The sequence below is a fragment of the Saccostrea echinata genome, unplaced genomic scaffold, assembly GCF_033153115.1.
Source record: "Saccostrea echinata isolate AGI-Se365-2 ecotype Australia unplaced genomic scaffold, CSIRO_AGI_Sech_v1 ptg000056l, whole genome shotgun sequence".
NCBI classification, from domain to species: domain Eukaryota; kingdom Metazoa; phylum Mollusca; class Bivalvia; order Ostreida; family Ostreidae; genus Saccostrea; species Saccostrea echinata.
Window position 1 is genome coordinate 10,136,745 of NW_026889805.1, and position 21,042 is coordinate 10,157,786.

A 21,042-nucleotide genomic window follows, 5' to 3' on the forward strand; every position below is an offset into this window, starting at 1 on the left:
GGGGTCACCTCCTCCTTAAGTTATTTGCAGTCACTCAGTAAAGTGAATCAACTCGCAAATCCAGAGTAAAAACATTTTGTTGCTAGTAAACTGAAGACAACTGGTAAAGATGATTTCTCTTTTGGAATTCCATCTCATTCTCGTTTGTCATACAATTTAGTTGACAGTCAGCGCTTATCGTCTATAGTCAGTAAAACATCCAAATATGAAACAGGTGTGGCTTTTATTTAGAATTCACTGAGATATATTGAGTCGACATATAAATGGAAGTACATTGATAAAACATCGTCTATATATCCGAATGTCGAGTTGAAGGCTATAGCAAGTGTATGTTTTTTTCTTCTCGTGTAGAAGTTTTCAAATAAATTTTGCTTCATAGGAATATAAAAAAAACAGGTCGGCTAATAAGGGAACAAAATTAGTGCCCATCGAATTCCAACATTTGTTGGAAGACCTGGTCTCCAAAGACCACACAGATTTTGTCAGTGAGGAACCCCGTCATCCTTTTAATAATTTATCAGGCTCCGTGTCAAGTTTCAATGATACTAAGACGGTTATGCATGTACATGTTCATTTTATGCATTAATACATTTGTTTTAAATTTCATTAAAAAAAAATCCAGATCATTCATGTACTGTTAAACAATGTTCATGAATTAATAAAATTTTTAAATGTTTTCAGAAATAAATTTTCCATGCAAGAATAAAACTTCTTTGCTTTCAATATTTAAAGTCCATATCAGTCTCTTGGAAGGTGTTATACAAGCTTTATTGTTATATTTTTGGACAAACAAGGAAAAAAAAAAAAAAACAACAACAACTATCTTCGACCTCCTGCGTTTTGCATTGAAAGCATACTTTAAATTTTTGGTTTGAGTTAAGTGTATTTTTTTTAATATGAGCAAAAATGCAGAGATTAGATATGTTTTTCCCCTGATCATGGTTATTAAAAGTGGTGAGCAACATGAAGCGTTCCCTTCCAAAGTTGTGTTGAATGTACTGCATGTATTGGTGTCGTATACTAAACGTTCAGCAAAGCAAACTTCTCACATTTTTGGTTGAAAATCCTGAAAAAAATCTGCTCGATGATCGATGAAAACGTTGCACACGATACTAGACGTAACCGTGGTACATCGAATTATACAGAGAAGTTACTCTTTAAGATATTGAATCAATTTTTCATTTATTTTTTATTTTATTTTTGTATTTTTTTCTTCAATTTTTTAGCTCATCTGAGCTGAAAGCTCAAGTGAGCTTTTCTGATCATCTGTTGTCCGTCGTCCGTCCATCTGTCTGTCCGTCCGTCTGTAAACTTTTCACACTTTCAACTTTCAACCAAGAACCACTGATCCAATTTTGACGAAAGTTGGAACAGAGCATCCTTGGGTAAAGGGGAGTTTAAATTGTTGAAATGAAGGGCCAACCCCCCTTACAAGGGGAGATAATCTTAAAAAGACAAAAATAGGGTGGGGTCATTAAAAAATCTTCTTCTCAAGAACCACTGGGCCAGAAAAGTTGAAACTTATGTGGAAGCATCCTTGGGTAGTGTAGATTCTAAATTTTTCAAATCATGGCCCCCGGGGGTAGGGTGGTATTACAAGGGAGGGGGTCTGGTGAAGAACAGTAGGGCCAAAGTAACTCAGGTGAGCGTTGTGGCCCATGGGCCTCTTGTCCATTTATGGACTACCCTGGTGCTTTGCTTTGATATATTCTTGTAACAACACTGTTTTCTTATGCCCGTGTTTTTTTTTTTTTTATTTTTTCCACCGAGGAATTTGATTTCGACTATAAGAAAGATTGCTAAATTAAATGCTGTACTATTTTCGATGTAAAAATCTTTTTCTTTCTCTTCTTTCGAACTTTAAAATCTTTTAAAAAAAAGATTATTGCCTTCAGTCCCTTCCCCCACATTTCTTAGGAGATATATATATCTTATTGTTATGATTGCCTGTGTCAAAATTGAGTCATTATGTAACTATAACTTTTTGACTATAATGGATTCAAAGTTTAGTATGACATTGCCCATGGCCTGAAGGTGCGTCATGATTTTGATCTTAAAGGAATAATTCTAATCTCTAGCGGGCTATTGTCCATGATGTAAAAGTTTGTTGTCGATTTGACTCGAGGCAATATATCAAAGTGCAATGCATGTGCCAGAAAGTCTTTTTTCTAAATGAATTTAAACTCAAGTACATTAGTAAACTCAAATTATGCTATAAAAGTATTAGAATATTAATAATTCTCTTATACGATTAATATGAAAATTATTTAGTTTGTATGGATTATATAGTAAATATCAAGGTGGGTACCTAAACTATTACGAACTGTTGCCAAAGGCCACGCTTAACCAGAAAAACAGCTTCTGAATAATTTTATTTGGGTATGACTGTACCTTATTACATTTAGATAATTTTGGTTAAAGATGGTCTTAATATGGAAAATGATAAAAATATATATTCAATTTTCCTTCTCATTTCCGTAGGATTTACTAATCTGTCTAAAATTTATCATTAGAACAGCAATGACTTCGTGGCGCAGTGGTATGATCGCTGGGCTGAAAATCTTACGATTCCGAGATCGAGACCAGTATTTTCCATTCATGTGCTTTTAAATTTTTCTCTTTTTTGGCGTTTCTATTCTACTTAAAAAAAAAAAATTTAGAATGAACACAATTTCGAAAAGTTCCAATATACACGTTACACTTTGAAAGCATCTCGGGAAAAGACAGTTCTAAACTATTTTATTAAATTTTACAAATTCATACCTCCTTGATTTATTGTTAAATATTTTCTTAACCTTTTGTCTCGAAATTAGAGTAATGAGCATGTTAATGACTTTTATATGTATTACTTGCACTTAAGAAAATATAATACACGTCCACAAATGATATTAAATATGTTGGCTTTCAATTGAACAAGAATGTCTATAAATAGAAACGGGTGATTTCCTTTAAAATTCTCGAGTCGGCCGTGTCATCGGCAAGGCAGCTATGGCTCTTTACATACTTTGTCACTGGTCATTTGCAAAAAATATTTTGTTAAACACACAAGTACACCGAAGTTGATATTAAAAAGATAGTTGAGTTTCTGACTGACAATATATATTGAGTTTTTGGAGATCAAGTCTTCCAACAATCTGTTGGAATTCACACGAGTAATTGCGCCCCTTTATTAGCAGACCCATTTTTATATTCATATAAAGCTAAATTCATTCAAAAACATCTACACGATAAGAAGACAACATTTGTTGTTGCTTTCATCACGACATTAAGATATATCGAAGGCGTATTATCAATTGACAATAGTTGCTTTCATTCAGATGTCGAATATATGTATCACAGTGAACTTGAAATAAAGGAAACGACAGAGTCTGACACGTCTGTTTCATATTTGGATATTTTACTAGAAAAAGATGTTATTGGTAACGCAACAACAATACTTTATGATAAACATGATGCCTTCAACTTTTCTATCGTCAACTTCCCTTATTTATATAGCAATATTCCCTTATCACCTGCAAATGGAGTTGATGTCTCCAAGTTGATTCGATACGCAAGAGCATTCTCTACGTATGAACAATTTCTAAAACGAGGCAAGCTATTGACAAACAAGTTGATGAAGCAAGGATATCAACAGTCTCGTTTGAAGTCAATTTCGCAACTTCTGTTGTCGATAGAATGACATTGTCAGCAAAACAATCTATCAGTAAGTCGAATACTGACTGAAGATTTCATACTAATTGTTAAGTCATTATTTACACATTGAATTGTCGACGGACTTTCCTGTTTGCTCGATCATGACAAGAAGCACACGGCGGGTGTGACCGGTCGACATGGGATACCTACTCCCCCATGACACCTGATCCTACCTCTGATGTTTAAATTTAGAGGTCGATTCGTGTTTGCTCTGCTCCCAATTTTTATTGTTTCGATGGACTTTTGAGCTTGATTATTGTTCATTATCTCCATATTTCACAGTTATTTTGAAATATACCTTTCTTAGATTTTCGGAAATTGTAGTTACTCTGTAGCCTTGGGAGATTTCAAAAAATCCATTCGTTTATATTCGTCGAATCTCAATAAAGGGGGTCAAAGCTTTACACTGGAAAAACATTTTCTATGATCATTATCTAAAGATCATGTATTTTAAATATGGAAATACACTGTATATGCATATTTTCCTATGACGACGCTTGAAAATAAAAAATTAAAAACATGAACAGGTGACTATTTTGATAACATGTACAATCTTATGTGTTTTTTCTACAATAAAACTCTAAATCAAGATAAAGTCAGTTCTCCATGATTCTTGGACCAATGTAAAGACGAATAAAGACCCCTTAGAAAATGATTTTTTTTGTAGGTGACAGTTTTCTACATGTGAAACTTATAAGAAAATGATCTATTGTGTTCTCAGCACACAATAAAGATTTCACAATAGATACTTAACAGTGGCTATTGGTTAAAACTGTTATCTTAATATTTCTTTATCATCTGTTTCATATTTGGGTATTTTACTGATTATAGACGTTTATGCCCGACTAACAACTAAACTACAAATGTATCTATGGCAAACGGAATGACTTTTGAATCGTCTATTCCATCGGCAACTTACAAGTATTTATCTAGTTATAATCCACTATCGCCTGCACGTGGTGTTTATGTCTCCCAACTTATTAAGAACACCAGAGCATGCCCCAAGTACGATCAACTTTAAAACAGAGACAGGATACTGTCAAATAAATGATGTTACAGGGTTCCCAACTGTCTCATTTGAAATCAGCATATTGAAAATTCCTGAGTCACTTGTAGCAAATACATTTTTTTAATTTGTATGGTTATATATTTTGTAATTTTAGAAAATTGTTTACTCTAACAAATTTGCCAAAATCTCCAAATACTTGTTTCAAAATTTATAAATACCGAACATAAATTTATATAAGGCAATTGTACGGTGCCATTGAAGCCCAGAAAAAAAATATATAGTTATTCGAACTAAATATATATATATATATATATATATATATATATATATATATATATATATATATATATATATATATATATATATATATATATATATATATATATATATATATATATATATATATATTCTGACAAATAAGATATTAGTTCTGACAAGTTTGTTCTTCGCTCAGACGAACAATATATCTGTGTGGACAAATAAGTTCTTCCTTCGGACGAATTAAATACACTTGAAAATTATTTTAATATTTTTGTTCGGAATTATTCAAACATTCTCATTGTACTCTCACACAAGTACTCTGATGTTGATATCAAAAAGAGCTTGAGTTTCTGATTGACAATATCTATGTGGTTTTTGGAAACCAGGTTTTCCAACAATCTGTTGGAATTCCCATGAGTACCAAATGCGCCCTGTTGTAAGCAAACCTATTTTTGTATTCATATGAAGCAGAATTTATTCAAAATCTCACACATTAGAATAAGAAATCTCTTCCTGTGGCCCCAAACTCGACATAGATATAGCAACGACGTATTATCAATTAACAATAGTCATTTCCATTTATATGTCGACACCATATATTCCAGTGAGCATGAAATAAAAGATACCACAGAGTCTGACACATCTGTTTCATATGTGGATATTTTACTAGAAAAAGACGTTAATGGTAATCTAACAACCAAGCTTTATGATAAACATGATGACTTTCACTTTTTAATCGTCAACTTCCCTTACTTATGCAGCGATATACCCTTACCACCTGCATATGGGGTGTATATCTCTCAGTTGATTCGATACGCAAGAGCTCTACGTATGAACTATTTCTAAAACGAGGTAAGTTATTGACAATCAAGTTGATGAAACAAGAATATCAACAGTCTCGTTTAAAGTCATCATTTCGTAAGTTCTATGGTCGATACAATGACCTTGTCAGCAAATACAATCTATCAAGTCATATGCTGACTGACGTTTTTCATACTAATTGTTAGGCCATTATTTACACACTGAATTGTCGACGGATTTTCCCGTTATTTCCCGATCATGACACGGCGGTTGTGACCTGTCGGCAGGGGATGCTCACTCCTCCATGGCACCTGATCCCACCTCTGATGTTTTTGGAGGTCCGTGTTTGCTCTACTGCCGACTTGTATTGTTTTTATGTACTTTGAGCTGGAATACTGTTCGTTATCTCCGTATTTCATCTCGCTAACTTTGACTCACTCGAGGAAGCTTGTTGATGAAACACAAATTGAAGCGAATATATTTTGGCATTTTCCTTTATTCTGTTATATAAGTCAACAATTTTTGAAGATGATTTACCATTTCTCTGCTTTTTAAAAACAAATATTTTTCAAATTCATTTTCTCTGTAAATTTATACTTGCCATACATTGCATAGGGTCTTAACTTATCATCCAAAAAACAAAATTTTACCACTTGTATGAGGAATTATCACTCGTTGTCATTTTACGCACAGTTTTTTGCAAGCTAGTCTTATGAAAAAAAATCTTATTCCTTTATTTATAACAAATTAAAAACAATTGGGAAGTTGATTTTTAGTATTAACTGTTATAGTCCTTGCAAGCGAAATACCCTAAGACAAATTTCTCCATGGTGACCAGATCGGATGTGTTAGGTTGTTACATTTCACTCTTGGGTTTCTGGGGGGAAAAAACAAGAGTCAATGCAAGAATACTATTCCTTTCCACTTAACAGATAAGCACACTTAAACAATCTAGAAAATTCAATAAGTACTGTTATTTCTTGTATATTAGAATCCACGTTTTGTGCGTATGTTATGAGATGACTTTGGTATCACTAGTATTTTACTGTAATGAACAGAAAAATATATTGTTTACTGACTTTACTCACGTATTACTCATTACGAGAAATGCATGACGGGTAATTTCATCCACCTCAATAGTTTGACAAATGATGGACGACAGTGTGACCTTTTTTATTTCCGTCAGCTGATCTAAAATCTTGGAGAGAGATAATCAAGAAATATAAAAAGATGCGTTAGATAGAGTTTATATCATAGTGTTTTTAAATCTGAAAGGTCAAGTCTTTAATACTGTCAGATATTGGGACGTTAGCATTACTAGTACTCAGTAGTTAGGTATGAAGAGGGTGGATTAAATTCACTGAATAAAATACTTATCTGAATATGATAGCAATAAAGAATTTAAATGACATCGTACTTCTTGGTTATATGAATATATATCAAGAAAATTTATGCCCTGCTTTAAGATATTTTGAATGACATATTTTCCAATCTAAAGCCCAAAAAAGCATTTTTATACATAATTGCGGTAATTAATGTTTCAAGTCTTCATAAGACGACAAGAAGCCATCTTTATTATACATAAAACAACTGCATCTCTCGGGATTTCATTTTAACTAACCTTCAGTAAACCCTGTATAGCCATCGTTTTCGTACCAGAACCTGTCTCCTTTCTTGTACAGAATGAACTGCTTTGCTATCAGACAAGCAAATGTCGGCCCCACCACTCCACCTTTCACGTGCTTCTCAGTCATAGCACCGGCAAAGAGGTCTACATTTTCTAAATTCCTGATATTCAAATACTGAATGAAATTATCAAAATTTTAGAAGACTGTAATTATGTAAATAAAATTTAATCTTTAATTAGATTTTGATTGATAATTTTTATGATAAGATTTTTCTTTCTTTCTTTTGTTTTCTTTAAGAAATTTATGCAAAAAGTTCTTAAGGTGAATAAGTTCAGTAAAGTACAGGAACTTTTGTGATATTTTCAGAAACATGACATTTGATAATTTTGTACTTTTTATTTATTTTGTCATGTTTAAAAAGAAGAGCCTAAAAGAAAACTATAATATAACACTATTACGAAAAACTTGCTTTAACTTATTAAAATCATAGAGTTAAGGCCTAAAAATTATTAAATGCTAAGAAACGGTTAAAAGAATCAGAAAAAGAAAATTTCGTCAAGGGGCAAAAATGTGAATAGGATATGAACACACTTGTATAACCTCATTGGTCATGCTAGTACGTTAAGCAACAGAATTTTACAATAAAAATGTCCTTATTTGTTTAAAACAATTTTTAAAGTTAGACCATCAATTTTTAATTGATGTACTTTGTAAGCAAAAACAAACCTATAAATGTTTTTAAGTTTGAGTTCGTCAGCAGTATTGTGATCTGAGAATGTTTTGTGATTCAATCCACAGAATTTCCTCCATTTCCAGTATGGTGGTATCCCATGATCCCTTCCACGCTGCAAATTGATGGCGGGAAGATCCAAACTCCTACCGGCCGAGTCCATGAAAAACTTGTCTCTAACGCCACTCTCGAATACTCTTGAAAAACCCAGAAATTTTTATAGGCATGGAGAGATAAATTTAGATTAGCAATATTTTCTGTGACTATTCTCTTACCCGTCTGTTTTTGCAGTACCCTCTGCAAGCTGCCATCTTAAAACACCGTAACTTCCTTTTCCTTCCTTTTCGACACACATATGTGGGTGATGATAGGTGTCTTCAATATTCTTGCTCACAACTCGAGAGTACGTTTTACTAAACTGCTTTTGATGGTTTGTAACCTGAGAATGACCGAAACGGAAGGCCGCAACACCAAAGCTATTTCTAGTAGATGCATCAACCTTCTCGTCATAAACCGTGTCATGGCCATTGGATTTAGGGAGGAGTTTATATTGCTCCATAATGTCATGCCCTAAGACTAGCGGCAGATACTCACTGTAAACCACATGTTGTGTGATAGCACTCACTATAGCACGAGTTTCTTGATAAAGTATTTCGTCACTCCACAAAGGATTGATATCAGCCAATTGCTTTGCAATGTAATTGTGATATCTAACAAACAGAAGGTGCATAGATTAAAGATTAGGTACAACATTTACCCGAACATCTCCTAAAATGAAATGTGCAATATTACAGGTAAATCATATAATACAATCAACACGTACATTTCTCCTATGTTTACTATAACACACCATTAGTTTTTTTACCTGCATTTGGACAATATTCATGTTTAGTATCATCATAAACACATTTGCTTGTGACACCATCTGGCAAGCCGGCGTTCTTCTGACGCATTGTACCTAAAACAATATTTATCAGTATAATCCAGAATATATTACTATAGTATCCAGAAATATTACACGAGATTGTTTTTTACTCTCATTAAAAAGAAAAACTGTGTATATGTATTCAGTATTATATGATAGGGTTGAAGACAAGCAATGTAGTTCTCAGAAGTCAGAAACTTGGGTAAACGCAATGGATTCTTGGAGGTAAAAAGTGTAGCTCTAGTTAAGGTTATAGACCGAAAACTGTTCATTCTGTGAGAAAGAAGAACTGTTAGCTGGTTAGAGGCCCGCTTGGGCCGATATACACGGTAGGACTTGCCTTATGAGACAAAACTTTTATAATTTCTGTAAGCCGAAAGGCCATTGTGTACACACAATAAGGCTTATAAGATTATAACCAACATTACCATAAATTCCACGTGTTTTTATAATTGAGTTCTCAAAATGGAAAGAAAAAGAAACTTAAAACAGATTCTTTCCTCTCCCACCCCAAAACTAACGACTTTCTCTACTACCTCGTTTGTATAGACGGTCATTACTTCTTTCGAATTCTCCAATGTACCCAAGCGTACGTTTGAAAGGTGTGTTCCCATTTTGCACACATTTGATAATTAGGTATAGAACAATATATGTGAAATATATTTTGATAGCAATTATAGTCTGATCTCCATCTGAGATTTACCTGAAATTACTAGTAACTGTATTTTACCGGTGCATTATAATATTTAAAAGAATAAATTTTGAAAATTTAACTTGTCCAACCCAACTGAAGATGAAGTTGATAATTTAGATAAATATCCTGCTCACCCTGTTATTTCATAAAGATAAAATGAATTAATAGATGAATTCAATCCCATTTAAAAAAAAAAAACCTTTCCAGTTAGTACCATATGAATATAATTATAGTTTTGATAAGTATTTATGATATTTTTTATGTTTTGAAATAGTTTTTTTTAAGTATGAAATTACAGAAATAAATCAAAATATCAAATGCAGAATTAATCATTTTTTCTTCCTATTCTTTCTATAGATTCTCTTTCTCAAAATTCACAACTATGATACAGACTACAGTGAAATATATGGAGATAACGAACAGTATTCAAGCTCAAAAGTACATTAAACATTACAAAATAGGTGCAGAGCAAACACGGACCTCCAAAACATTAGAGGTGGGATCAGGTGCCATGGAGGAGTGAGCATCCTCTGCCGACCGATCACATCCGCCGTGTGCTCCTTGTCATGATCGGGAAATAACGGAAAAAATCCGTCGACAATTCAGTGTGTAAATAATGGCCTAACAATTAGTATGAAAAACGTCAGTCAGCATTTGACTTACTGATGAACTGTATTTGCTGACAAGGTCATTGTATCGACCATAGAACTTACGAAATGATGACATTAAACGAGACTGCTGATATTCTTGATTCATCAACTTGTTTGTCAATAATTTACCTCGTTTTAGAAATTGTACATACGTAGAGCATGCTCTTGCGTATCGAATCAACTGAGAGATATAAACCCGGTATGCAGGTGATAAAAGTGTATTGCTGCATAAGTAAGGGAAGTTGACGATTGAAAAGTTAAAGTCATCACGTTTATCATAAAGCTTGGTTGTTAGATTACCATTAATGTCTTTTTCAAGTATAACATCCAAATATGAAACAGATTTGTCAGACTCTGTGGTATCTTTTATCTCAAGCTCACCGGGATATATCGTATCGACATAAGAATGGAAATAACCATTGTTAATTGACAATACGTCGTCGATATATTTAAATGTTGAGTTGAAGGACACAGCGAGTGTTTTCTTCTTACCACGCATAAGATTTTGGACAAATTCTGCTTCATATGAATACAAAAAAAGGTCTGCTAATAACGGGGCGAAATTGGTACCCATGGGAATTCAAATAGATTGTTGGAAGACCTGATCTCCAAAAGCCACATAGATATTGTCAATCAGAAACTCAAGCATCTTTTTAATGTCAGCTTCAGAGTACTTGTGTGTACAATCAGAATGTTTTTTAACAAAATAATTTTGCAAATGACCAATGACAAGGTAAGTAAATTTACAGTTCCATTTTTATTGAAAAAGCAGCTGTCAATGATATCAAAAAGCCTGGATTTTAATTTATCGTGGGGAATGGTTGTGCATAAAGTTGAAAAGTCGTAAGTTTTTAAGCTGTTGATTTTGGTAAAATCTTGTGATTTCAAATTTTCCAAAAGTTCCTTGGAATTTTTAAGTATCCACATCTGATTTACACCACTTCTCGAATATATTGTTGCACAGTACTCTTGAAGTTTTCCCTTCATTACTGTTAATATCTTAGTGATGAGTAAAGAAAAAGGCTTGGTTGAACATTTACTGGAAACCGCTATGCATCTTTATTTGTAGGCATTTTTATGAAGTTTCGGAATCCAATTTAGATATGGTAATTCAAATTCAGCAATTTTTCTGACATTTTGAACCTTTTGTCCCGACAAATCAAGATGCAGAAAATAACGTGAACGTGGAAAGTTTTCCATAATTGAATCAATTCTTGTTGAAGAAAACACAGCAAACATCTAAATGGGTGATGACTGGCAGAGAGTACGTAAAACCTTACCCAACGTTGATGCTGTCATGCTTAAGGATATCATGATGATGAGTGATAAAGAAATCAGTAAAACAATAATCTTTCTTTATCGCTGAATTCAGAAACAAATTTGGCAAAGACAGTGTACCAAACATCCGTGCGTTCCTATAAAAGTACAAACGATGTTTTCTGGAAGAAAGTGAGCAAAGTAATTTAGGGGGAGAAAGAAGGAACGACGGATTTTTGACGGGAAGGGGGGGGGGCAATGGCAATAAGCATGATAGGTGATGTCCTCTAGATTGTGGTTGGTACAAATAAGGTTCAAATAGAATTAAAAAATATTTCATTCAAATTTGAGTTCTGAGACGAATGCAGCTTTCTGTTCTAGCTTTTGTGACTTTGAACATACAGTTCATCATATACTAGCATTGGAACAAATAAAAAATTCTCTTTGTGTATATGTGACATGGAATATAGATTACATATAGAATGCATTATTTTGTAAATCGTGTTAAAACGATTGATTAAAAAAATATTTATTTGTGTCTGTGTTGTATTTGTTTCAATTCAATAAATTATCTGAAGCTGCCCAATAAGTTTTTAATACACTCCCTTATTATTCATAATGGACATATTTCATAACTCATTGGACGACTATCTTGAGCCTTTCAAGAACTAGAAAGTATTAAAAGAACAAATGGTGATGGCATACTAATGTGTTGATATGAACAGAGGAAAAATTGAAAGAGGAAAACTTACCATTCTGAAAAGTTCTAAGCCTATTTGCTTTATTCATATCAGAACCGTATACATTTGATGCATCAATATAGGAAGTGACGTCATTGATCTGCTCTCGACAACCTACAAGATTACTGAATGAACTCATCTGTACACATGGTAAGCATTTTTTTTAAAAAGCTTAATCATTCATTTCTGATAGATAGATAAAAAATGTTTAGATTTAAAAAAAATCCAATTAGTAATACTTTAAAAAATGTTTGATGTAAAAAAAAAGCAGTATTTGATTTCAAATATTTATACATAGGAAGAATTGAAATTACTATGAAAAGGTTTTTTTTTTCTTAATACCAAGCAAGTGCTTTGTATGATATGATTAACATATTTTCCCCAGCTTGACTTAAAAACTAACAGAAGTATGTCTCTCCTCATCTTCAGGTACGATAGATGGACTACGGTGCATATAAGCAAAATATATATGTTTCTTTTTTTAGCTAAACTCGACGAAGTCGGGGGGGGGGGGGCTTTATCTATACCATCGACATCAGTGTCTAAGGTTCAAGTTTTGGAGAAAATGTTTTTCCAATAAAAAAAAAGTGAAGATAACGAACAGTTATCGATCTCAAAAATCTTTTAAATAATATTTGTAAACAGGGTACAAAACAGGGACCCCTGGAAATTTCAGAGATGAGATCAGGTGTCTTGGAAGAGTAAGCATCCCCTGTTGACCGGCCACACCCATCATGAGCCCTATGTATTAATCAGGTAGACGAAATGATTCTCAGTCATATTAAGTAAAACTACTAGCCTAACGACTTGCATGAAACATGTCAGTCAAAATATGACCCAATTGCAAACAATGTCGTTATAACGACGTAGAAGTTTCGAAATGTTGACTTTAAACGAGGTTGTTAAAATCCGGTAATAACAGCATATTTGTCAGTAGCTTGTCTCGATTTAAAATTTGATCGTACTCAGAGCATGCTCTTGCATATCGAATAAGTTGTGAATCATAAACATCATATGCAGGTGATAGTGGAATATTACTACATGAAAAAGGAAAAGTTGACAATGGAAAAGTGAAGTTATCTCGTTTGTCATATATCGTCTACAGTAAGTAAAATATCCAATTATGAAACACAAGAGGCAGAATCTATCATGTCTTTCACTTAGATTTCACTTGGATGTATCTTGTCAATATATTAATTAGGGATGGCAATCGATTACAGAATTGCTAATCGGTTAACCGCAAGACGTTCCGACCGATTAACCGGTTAATCGTATCAAAATGCACTTTTTCTTGACAATTGCTTTTCAAGTAGCCCTGTCCATATACACAAATAGACCCAAATAAGACGATACAAGTTAAAACATTCCATTTGTCTTGATTCTGGATCAGAAACCTAGGGGTACATATATTTTATATTCAAATTTCAGTGGACAAGAAAAAAATGAGAAAACCATGAAAAAAGGCTAAGAAATCTTTGAGAATTTTCCAGAGCAGATGTCACAAGAGTTCTTACATTGTAAGTACGTGTGAACCCTATAGCCCTTAATTAACAATGATTGTTTAATAATTACATGTAAATTGGATTGAAAAATGAAAACGACAAACACACCAATTCACAGTGCTCAATGATTCAACTATTATCATTAAAGAATTACAGGACAGACGGGGTAACGACATGGTGTTTTCATAGTAATTAACACTACATATACTGACCAATTACGCAAAGGTCTCAATCAGGAGATTCATAATTACATGTACGTCCAAATTTCATCCTTAAATCCTTGATGATCATCCTTTCTGCAGAAAATTTCTTTTTTTGAATAATTTTTTTAAAAATGTGTTCATATTAACAAATATTTTTTTATCCGATTAACCGATTACAGATTTTCTAATCGATTACTATCGTTCCGACCGAGTAATCGGTTAACCGGTTACAAATTGCCATCCCTAATATTAATTAAAGTAACTATTGTTATTAGACAATATCTCTTCGGTCTATCAAGGTGAAGTCCACAGCAAGAGTTTTTTTTTTGTTCTCATGTAGATTTTTTTTGGAATAAATTCTTCTTCATAGTAATGTAAAAAACAGGTCGGCTAATAAGGAGCACAATAAGTGCTTATAACAATTCCAACAAATTGATGGAAGACCTGATCTCCAGACTGCATAGATGTTGTCAATGAGGAACTCTTTTAAAATATCAAACCTTACACTACTTGTGTGTAGAACCAGAATGAATTTAACGACGTAATTTCATAGATGACCAATCACAAAATATGAAAATTTCCGATTTCCATTATTATAGAAGAAGCAGTTCTCTATATATCAAAAAGCCTAGTCTTTCCATTTGAATGGCCAGATTAATGTTTTGGAGCAGGCTTTTTTTAGTTTTGGAGCAGGTCTCATTCTCGAGTAACTATAAGCCCTATGGTGATTAAACTTGCAAGGATGATGCATTTAGGGATGCACTCTACCATTCTTTCTTCGGATGCCGGATCTCACGAACATCTTTTTCGGATAAGTGAACAGGTAAATGTTTCTTGAACAGGTCCATTCCTAAGTAGCTTTATGCCTTATGGTATTCAAATTTGCATGTATGATGCCTCTAGTAATGCACACTACCAGCTTGCTTCAAAAGCTGGATCTGACCTCCTTTTTAAGGTGAGTGATCAGGTGAATGTTTTTGAAGCAGTTTTATTCACAAGTAACCTTTTAACAGAATCGTGATCAAATTTCTGTAATGATGCATCTAGGGATAAACACTTCTAGAATACATCTATTTCGTACAGCTGAGCGTTGTAGTCTTTGATTATCTACGTTTGTAAATCATTTTAATATTTACAGAGAAAATATATTTCTCTATTGCAGTTTTGTACGTACACTTGTGTTCACGTTGTTGGAAAAGTGAAGCCGATCGTGTCAGAGGCATACAGTCTTCCTTAAAGAATGGATCCCCTAGAGGAATAGTGATGGGTATACAAAGGTCGCTATCTCTGTCTTCTCCACAGCAGGCAAACGTTCCTGAAAAATAAAACTTATACACTATTGATTTAACCAATGGTTAATATGAGAGAGAGAGGGGGAGGAAGAGCTATCTCTAATTAGGTGAATCAATAAGAGAGAGAGAGAGAGAGAGAGCTCTAATTAGGTGTATCAATGAGAGAGAGAGAGAGAGAGAGCTCTAATTAGGTGTGTCAATGAGAGAGAGAAGAGGAAGGGAGGGAGGACTACCTCTGATGAGGGGTGTCAGTATGAGGTCGTGATCAAGAAACTGGCCAAAGGACATATGAAGAACGTTAAGCTTTTTATCCATATCGGTTGTTGAATTTCTGTTTTGGAATAGCAGGTTGCTGATTTCACGAGAACTAGGTAGTGGCATCTTCCTGTATCCTTTTTGTAGAGGCGAGTTACAATCTTTCAAATGAATTAAATAATTGAAGCAACAGTTAAAGATTTCATGGAACATTAGAAAATTTATATGAACTACTGATTATTTTACACATAAAACCGAAGTTTACCACTGTCATATTCCGATGGGAGAAATCGCCTTTGCGCTGTGTAGCTTCTTCCCCAGTCTGGATGATTTAAATTATTACAAGATCCGTCCGCAGACCTGTATTTGTATTCAGAATTACATGACAATTCCGGTGGTGACGTATCGCAGATTTCCCTCCCCTGTTCCTCTGTGAAAATTAATTAAAATATATAGCTTTTTTTCATCTGATTAAAAAACAGAATTAGCTTACAAGTGTATTTTGTGTAACGCATGTCTCTCTGTCAATATGTTTATTTACAACCAATAACCAGTTACCAATAGATTTTTTGCCTCCTCATTCGAATGAAAAATAACAGAAGTGTAATTAAAGAATTACTTTTTAACGTCTTTTAATTTTTTTTTTTTTTTTTTTTTTTTTTTTTTTTTTTTTGAATTGGACTGCATTAATTTTTTTTTTTAAAAATAGTGGATGTTATAATAATAATTCTATTATTAGTATACAAATAATACATTGATATTAACTACCAACTAGACCACTGCATATACCTATATACATATACCTTTCATAATCTACAGTAACTGATTTAAATTCCAAAAGATAATGGTTATGTTTAAAAGAAACTAGACATTGTATTCAAACTCACCCTTTTCGTCCTCTGCTTTAAGATGAAATAAGACTTGAAATTCTGCCAAAAATGAGGATTGAAAAATTAAACCAACAATATTTGCAAAGATGATGATATACAAGAAGTGGATCAATGAATGAGTAATAAATGCGGTTGAAGAGAGCAAGATATTGTGTGATATAATACAAAGGTTTACCATTTCCAAGCCATTTTAGTCAGATAGGATACATGTAACTTGAAACAAACAAGTATAGCACTTTTTTTTTTTTACAAAGTTTACGGAAATTTACATAAATTTAGAAAGTTAATTTCTACCATTGCTTTCTTAGCACACAAGTGAGTTGATGTAATTTCCAAAGATTTTTTTTTATTTTGAACAACGACGTGTGCTAAATTACGTTATTGACGGTAAGCAACGGAAAATCACGAACAATGATGTATCCTTTTCCAAAGTGGAAGTAATTTTTGCAATGCTAAAATTCTGCAGAATTTTAATTTACCACCCAGTCGAAACACTACTTAACTCGATTAGGAAGAATTTAAGTTTGGGGTGAAAAATTATTTTTTGATTGAACCAGGATAGGCCAGAATATGGACGGTGTCCCTCCTTTCTGAGAATTTTTAAGAGACAAGATAACTCATCAAAAATACATGAATTTTTAGCATATCATATCTGTATTGCGATATCTGATATAACTTTCTGTTTCTGTTAAGTTTGAGAAATCGCCCTCTATAGAATATAAATTATTTTTTAAAAACCTAATAGGAACAATCTCTAAAACTTATCAAAAACGGGAAATAATAATAATAAGCAATAAAGTAAATTTATTGAAGGTTTATTTTCATGTAATTTTCCCAAACTTTTCAAGAAATGCAATATTTAGAAATTAATCCTAAGTCCAGTGTTTCAAATTCTTTGGGAGAAGCTTATAGTTAACCTACCACAGGAACCGTCATTTCAATTAATTTTTATGTCTGAAGTTCGAATCAACGGGTTAGAGAACGTTTGGATGAGATACTTAACTATTCACACCACAAAAATATATATCAAAGCATGAAGTTCAGTAGAATAAATCTAGAACACAACTGACATAACACATACGTCCTAACATGTTTATGTTGCTTCAAACTCTGTCTTTGAAATTAAGTTTTTCATTTTATTCCTTAGTGAACAATCTTATTTATTTCAATGTAGTGTTCCTCAAACTAGAACACCACTGACATAAACCATACTAAAATGTTTATTTTGCCTTGAAATTAAGTTTTTCAATTTTTTTTCTTGATGACCACAATTTTTTTTTATTTTCAATGTAATGTTCCTCAAACGCTCCTTTTCTTAAATATAATAATAGGTTAACAATATGGTTTCTATGATTTTTTCCTATAAAAGTGATAAGAAAATGATAAGTAAAATCTACAGTGAATTAATTACCTTGGATGCCAAGGATGGCAACAATAAGTAGGAGGATCCGGCACATATTTTCAATTTGTTTCTCCATGTCAGTTTTATCATATTTATACAACACATTCCAATTAATCAATGGATAAATGGCGGTACCGTACGGCAGCCCTATCCGGATAATTCAATAAAATATAACCAAAATATGATATCACAAAAATCCGGATAATGTTCTAAAATACACTCAAAATAATCAACCACAATAATCTGGAAAATTCAATAAAATAAACCATAAAATCCAAATAATTGAATGAAATATACCCCCAAAATCCGGATAATTCAATTAAAAAAAATACCAAAATATGTAATCGCAAAAAAAAAAAAAAAAAAAAAAAAAAAAAAAAAAACCAAAAAACCCCTGATAATTCATTAAAATGTACCCAAAATTCCGGATAATTTAATACATTATACCAAAAATATGTAATCACAAAAACGGATAATTTTTTAAAATGTACCTAAAATATTTAATCACAAGATTCCGGATATTTCAATAAAATATACCCCAAAAATCCGAATAATTTAATAAAATACATGTTGTCATGTAACGATCATGCAGTATTTAAAAGCTTTACATCATGTATCAAGTATAATGTAATCAGTTTGTTATCAAAGGGAATTTTTATCGTACAAAGGATAAGGTCATCAAAAGTTAGCATTTAGTTTAATATTTCTGGAATTTCTGGTAAAAAAAATTTTACTTTAGGATCCTAATTTAATTTTTCACATACCACATAAAAGCAAGCAGACATCTCTGATGCCTCAGTTAACCAGCTATTTTGAGATTTACTTAATGGTATTATTTTTGCTGTGAATTCATGTCGGCTGCATTTGTATGCACAAAAAATACCCCGAAAATATCCTATAGACATAATACACATATTTATAACAATTTTCTTTTTAATCAAATCATACTTATTGCTGCAATTCTCCCCGAATTTTTATTGAAATTCGACGCAAAAATATTAAATAATTAATTTAAGAATTATTTTATTCATGATATACATAGAAGTATATACAATGAACATGGACTGAACAGCAGGGAAAAATTGCCTATATTGATGAACAATAAAATGAAAAAATGAGAGGGGGAGGGAAAAGGGAAAAAATTAAATACCGGTAATTAAAATCCAAAAAATAAAATATAAATCAAGTGTTATGGTACCAAGTAACAAATTGTTTGAATTTAAAAACAAGAAAATCCAAGAGATTTCGATAAGAATCCACTTTCACCAAATATTGAGTATCCTTTTGACTTCAAGCAAATCATAAAATGAATTGGAATCATCAAGTATGACGTCTTTTTCTGAGAAATTGTTTTTACAATTCAGGATATGTTAATAACACATTGATAGCGTCATATACACATGTATTATTTGCACGACCTTTACTCGACTTTACTTGGTATTTTTATTAATGTACTACAGTGTGGGTGAATTAAAAAAAAAAGACCAAACCCATAATTTTGAACCTGCACTAAAAGTACAGACAATGGGAATAAATTTCTACGTCTCGGTATATTTCTTTAGATAGTGTCTAAATACCTGCCAAGTATCTCATTGATGTCTCAATTCACAAAAAAGTTATGCCCAAAAATGATGCTAAAAATATCAGGAGTGCAACACCTTTTTGTGACATTTTGAAAATTCAATATATTTTGAAGATCTGTGAAATAAATAATAATGGTTTATGGTGGAAATATAGACTTGAGTCAAAGTATTGAGCCTGAAATGTAGATAGCAACTTTTGTTTGCCAAGCTGTGGTCATGGCTGATGTTGAAAAAAATGTTATACAATGTCAGGAGTGCAACAGAAAAAAATGTAGTGTTGCCAAAAAACATAAATTTTAAAAATCTGAAAGACAATTAAGTCAAAAAAGAATTTTAAAGTGCAAAGCAATAGCTGATATACAAAAAAAAAGTTATATAAAACACAAGCAGCATTAATGAAAGTCAAGTATGTGTGCATACCCAATAATGTAAGGAGTGCAAGATTTGATGTTTTGTTCCCCAGGATGAAAAAACTTTTATCAGTATATGATTTTCTGATTTTTATTTTGGAAAATAAAGACACATTTTTACCAAATAGATTTATTAATTACAGGGTATGTCTATGTTTCAGGTCTATATTTATATGATCAGGGGTGCAACACATTTTTATAGATTCAAGTTATATGATGAAAAGACTTCTACTCATGCTAAGATATATTCTTACAAACAAAGATTCATAGCGGGTTCCAGTAAATATTCAACCAAGCTTCTTTCTTTACTCCTCACTAAGATATTAACAGTAACGAAGGGAAAACTTCAAGAGTACTGTGCAACAATATATTCGAGAAGTGGTGTAAATCAGATGTGGATACTTAAAATCCCAAGGAACTTCTGGAAAATTTGAAATCACAAGATTTTAACAAAATCAACAACTTAAAAACTTACGACTTTTCAACTTAATACACAACCATTCCCCACGATACATTAAAGTCCAGGCTTTTATGATATCATTGACAGCTACTTCTTCAATAAAAATGGAACTCGTAAATTTACTTACCTTGTCATTGGTCATTTGCAAAATTATTTTGTTAAAAAACATTCTGATTGTACACACAAGTACTCTGAAATTGACATTATAAAGATGCTTGAGTTTCTGATTGATAATATCTATGTGGTTTTTGGAGATCAGGTCTTCCAACAATCTATTGGAATACCCATGGGTACCAATTGCACCCCGTTATTAGCAGACCTTTTTCTGTATTCATATGAAGCAGAATTTGTCCAAAGTCTTGTACGTGAAAAGAAGAAAACACTTGCTGTGGCCTTCAACTCGACATTTAGATATATCGACGACGTATTGTCAATTAACAATGGTTATTTCCATTTTTATGTCGATACGATATATCCCGGTGAACTTGAGATAAAAGATAACACAGAGTCTGACACATCTGTTTCATATTTGGATATTTTACTTGAAAAAGACATTAATGGTAATCTAACAACCAAGCTTTATGATAAACGTGATGACTTTAACTTTTCAATCGGCAACTTCCCTTAATTATGCAGCAATATACCTTCATCACCTGC

General features: G+C 32.5%; 1 pseudogene; it reads right to left on the bottom strand.

Annotated features, from left to right (window-relative positions):
- Positions 1 to 6,478: 6,478 nt before the first annotated feature.
- LOC133173666 (peroxidase-like protein) lies at positions 6,479 to 20,206 on the bottom strand (annotated as a pseudogene).
- Between the last annotated feature and the right edge of the window lie 836 nt (positions 20,207 to 21,042).